Source organism: Fukomys damarensis, unplaced genomic scaffold, assembly GCF_012274545.1.
Source record: "Fukomys damarensis isolate Sample0158 unplaced genomic scaffold, DMR_v1.0_HiC HiC_scaffold_36, whole genome shotgun sequence".
Taxonomy (NCBI): Eukaryota; Metazoa; Chordata; class Mammalia; order Rodentia; family Bathyergidae; genus Fukomys; species Fukomys damarensis.
Window position 1 is genome coordinate 23045844 of NW_022900948.1, and position 4625 is coordinate 23050468.

General features: G+C 44.4%; 1 protein-coding gene across 2 annotated transcripts in view; it reads left to right on the plus strand.

Annotated features, from left to right (window-relative positions):
* Positions 1–6: 6 nt before the first annotated feature.
* The window catches only part of Tal2 (TAL bHLH transcription factor 2), a 7849-nt gene continuing 3230 nt past the window's right edge, over positions 7–4625 (plus strand). The window contains exon 1 of one of the 2 annotated variants that reach the window (XM_010619691.2): positions 7–27. The gene's annotated coding sequence lies outside the window, so the exon portion shown is untranslated. Of the gene's footprint in view, positions 28–66; positions 583–4625 lie in introns of those variants that run through there. The other variant, XM_010619692.3, reaches the window with a different exon arrangement.

The window sequence follows — 4625 nt, forward strand, 5'->3', positions numbered from 1 at the left end:
CGCGGGCTCCGGGCTCCTGGCGAGGAGGTGCGTTGACTCCGGGGTGACGCGGGCACCACCCCCAGGCCGGACTTTTGGGGTCCGCACCTCTCTCACTAAGTCCTCTGAGTCTGCCGCGTTCACTCCAGAGGGCAGGGACGTGGCGGCGACTTTTCTCAGGCACTGCCACCGCAGTCCGGCTCCCCGAAGAGCGCGGGCATAGCCACCCCTGCTTGACAGGAGGTGCTGGGGGTGCTGCTCTCACCCGAGTGCCCCTCCCGGGGGCTTTAGGTAGCTCGTGGGTCTCAGTGAGCAGCCCCGGACACTTGCCTACAGTCAGGGCCAGGCTTTCCTAGAAAAAGCCGAGCTATAAAAAGAAGAAGAGAAAAGCCGGGAAGCGAAGCGGACAAGGGCAGCCTGCAGGTTGATCGAGGGCCTTAATCTCGGGCGCGTGAGAGCCGCTGCTTTGCGGCGCCTGTTGCGCTCTCCGACGGCCCGCAGCGTGCGCGGCGGCGGCTGCTAAAGCGCTCACCTATCGGTCTTCCCAGAGCGCGGTATTCATAGCATGTGTACTGCTGTAAAATATCCTGCGGAGTTGCCTGGGTGAGAAAAGTTACCTTGCATAATGACACAGTGAGTTTTAAAGATGTGTCTGTGTGTATGTGAATATACACATCGAATTGGCTGAGGCTAGGGAATGAGATAGATTAGGTAAACAGGTAAGGAGCCGTTTACCCTTTCTGTACTTCTTTGCCCCTTAAATGTGCGTGTGTTATTTCTATAAGTGCAAAAGGCAACGCTGTACCTAGTGCTGGAGTCTCACTGTATAAGACTCCAGTCTAATTGTATAAACTACCCTTCCTCGCTTTCTCCCTGGAGAATGTTTTCACTTTCAAGAGAAGGATGAAAGAAGAGACAAATACACAGGTCCAAATGGAGGAAGAGAAGCCAAAAGCTTTATTAAAAAGATCGGTGGGAGTCCACAGACCTGGGACACGCCTGTGAGCTGTGGACTTGTTGTGTATCTTGGTAGGAATGTGACCTAGTTTGGCCTGGGCTTTGTGTTTAGGAACCGCTGGTGCCAAAGCACAGGAGTGCACAGGTCACCCCTGTGAGGGGATATACTCTTTTCTCTGGTAACGTGTAGCCTTTAAGGGTGACAGTAGAAACAGACATTTCTGCTCATCTCTGTTCTCACTGTTTTTACCATGACTGTCCTCCTGCCCAGGTGTTTTTAACATGAGGTGTAGACAGAATTCAAGGGTTGTATGAATTTGGATGGAGAAGATTTCCATGTATAAGTCCACTAACCTTTTATCTAAATGTAGCATTTCCTTTATTTATAATTGTAGGTAATAAAGTACAGTAACCTGCATGTTTTTAAATGAAGTAAAAAGCCCTGGTTCCCTTCTTAGAGTAATTATTTTATTTTACTCTTTTTTCTTTTTGCAGTGCTGGGAATCAAACCCAGGGCCTCACGCATTGCTCAGACTAATGATTTTAAATGCATAAATTAAAATGCATATTAAAATAATCATGTTCAGTAGTTATTAAAAAACTACAATTTAAAATGCAGTAAGGTAGTACAGTACTGTATTGAGACAAGGCTGTTGCAGTGAATTAATCACCAATAGAAATAATAGATATTGCATTGCACATCACAGGTACATCAGACCTTTTGAAAAAAATCATTAAAATATCACTTCTTGGAAATTATGGTAATAATTCTAGTTACTTAATGTGTTAAAAATGAAGCACATGTATTACCACATTGCATTTTTAATTGCAGGATTAAGAATACTACTAAGAATAGCTGGTTATTTTCTGTGCCTCTGCATTTTAATTTATACATTTAAAATCATTATTCTGAGAAGGAAACCAAAAGCTTTTACTTGATATATTTAAAATCATTGTTCTGAAAGGATTGTCTCTAGGCTTTCCCACACTGCCAAAAGGATCCATGCAACAAAACAAGGTTTTGATCCCTGACCTCGGAGGAGTCGTTGATGGTGACAGAAATGTATAAATAAATACCCAGGCTGGGGAATCAGGCCCTACCACTGATTCCTTGTGTGACTAAATTGCTTCACCCTTGTTTGGGCATTTTTTTTTTTTTTTTTTTTTTTTTATTTTTTTTTTTTTTTTTTTTTTTTAGCTCTTACATTACTCTTAATTCAGGATTAGCGGCAATCAGTCCTTACAACTAGAAAAACACTAAATGCAATTTTCCTTTGATTTAAGATGTACTTAAGTAATTTTCTAGTGACCTCTACTTTGAGCTTTTCCAGCTTGTTAAATCGCTGATTTCTATTTCCCCTGTGGAGAAAGAGAGTAATGCACTTGAAGATAAATCAACAAGTAATTATTAAGCACCCATAGGATGGCAGGCTGCATTTTAGAGCCAGTCTTCTCTTTCTATTTCTTCTGTCTGCTTCTGCTACAATAGGATCAAACCCTCAGAGAAGATAACACCACAGTCAGTTTATCCTGTCTAATCTTTTTTCCTCCCAGCTTGAAGTAGACTCCCCCCAACTCGGGGTGGGGAGGGGACTAGAGTTGACTTAGTGAATGAGCTAAACCCTCTTTTGACAAGAGAAGCTTATAAGTAACTTGGCTCCCACAGTCCTGGCCTGCTCCAGTGTGAACAAAATTTGATAGTTTTCTATTTTAAAATCTCCTTGATTCAGGTTCAGACTTCTCTATTTTAGATATCATTGAGGTGTAGTTCTGACAATGCTCATAGTTTTATTGTTAACAAAAGGCTAGCATATTCAAAATGACTTGGGTTAGATGAGAGGCAGAGCTTTAGGAGCCCAGAGCAGAAGGCCTGGGAGATTACCAGGTCTACCCTCTCCAGTCTTGGAAGGGGAAACAGTTTGCCTGGATGCCCCCTGAGAATTCCTGGTTAGGTGTCATTGTTTGGCTCCTCCAGTCCATGTTTCTGTCTCCCATGTCCCCATGATCCAACAGCCAGCACAATACAGCTGCTCCTCAACCTAGGATGGGGTTGCATCCTGATAAACCCACTGTAGGCTGAAAAATATCAGAAATTGAAAATGCACTTAATACACCTAATCTAGTAAACATTGTAACTTAGCCTAGCCTAACTTCAATGTGATCAGAACACTGGTGGTTGTTTGGGCAAAATCTTTGAATACAAACCCTATTTTATAATAAAGGGTCAAATATCTCATGTAATTTTATTGAATTTATTGAAAGAGTTCTGGCATACAGCAATGTACATGGAGCTACTGACGTGGAGCTGCAAGTCAGTGTGAGGGAATTCAAGGACAGAAAATAGGACATGCAGAGGGGTGGAGTTAGCAGTGGAGAAAGTAGGAGAGGGCTCAGTGCTCAGAAGCTGAGGCCTGCTGGCAACAGACTGACAGCGGGAAGCCAGAACATCAAACTGCCTGGGGCTGGGCTTTGGTTTGTTTGCCAGTGTAGCCTAAAGGTTCCCGGCAATGATGTTAATAATCCAAGCTACCCGGAGAAAAGGGGCCACAACATCTAAGAGTTAAAGATGGCAACATAAGATTTGGCAGTAACTCTTCTGGTGTTGGAAAAGTCATCCAGAGCCACCTCCCAGAGGCCTGGGCATCTTCTGTGGAATCCTGCACATCCACTCCCACCTGGCCCAGTCTCTTCATTTTAGTCCAGTTTAATATCCCCAGTTCTGTTCCTCATACAATCAAGTGTGAAAGCCCTTTCTCACTCTGCTCATCCTCCTCCAAATTTGGCCAGCCTGGACATTTTAACTCTCGCTGAGTGAAGCACAGTCCCTCAGGTGAGGTCTACTTCTGAAAGGAGGACTATCCTATCTTCTTCAGTCTATACCTCATTTTATTCATGAAACCTGAGAGCATGGCTTTCTTTTTAAAAATCTTTGTAGGAATCTACTGTAAACTGGGGACAATGGTGCATGGTTGTAATCCCAGCACTCTGGAAAGCTGAAGCAGGAGGATTGCAAGTTTGAGTCCCACTTGGGCAACTTAGTGAGATTTTGTCTCAAAATAAAAAATATAAAAATGGGTCCTCTGAAAGGATAGGAATTGAGCCGCAGACATGAACACCTGAAACCAGACTTATTAGGGGGACAGGGTGTGGAGGACAGGGTGCCGGGCTGTCTTGAACAATGACGAGAGAAGTGAGGCAAGGGCTGGCTGGGTGAGGTTTTATGTGGGCAAGGGGTCATGGGAGGTGGGCATGGTGGAGGTAGATGTTTGCCGGCAGCCAGAGGTGAGTTTAAATCCATTGGCAGGTTTGGATTTCCCGGTAGGATGGACTAGAGGTGGGAGAGCTTTGTGGTGGGAAAGTTGGGGTCATTGTTTCCCCGGAGTGATTTTTGCCAGAAAGAGCCATTTAGGATGTGGGGTTAGGTCCATTTTATCTAGCAGGGAACTCTATCGAGGACCAGGCATGGTTGGTGCATCCCTACAATCTTGGCACTTAGAAGGTGGAGGCAGGACAATTGCTGTCATTTTGAGGCCAGCCTGGGCTACATAATGAGTTCAAGACCAACCTGAACTACAAAAGTGAGATCCTAGCTCAAAAAAGCACCCCCTCAAAAGAAAGTCGTGGTATCAGGGTGCTCACTACAAAGGCCCTGGGCTCAATCTCCAGGACCAAAAAAAAAAAAAAAAACC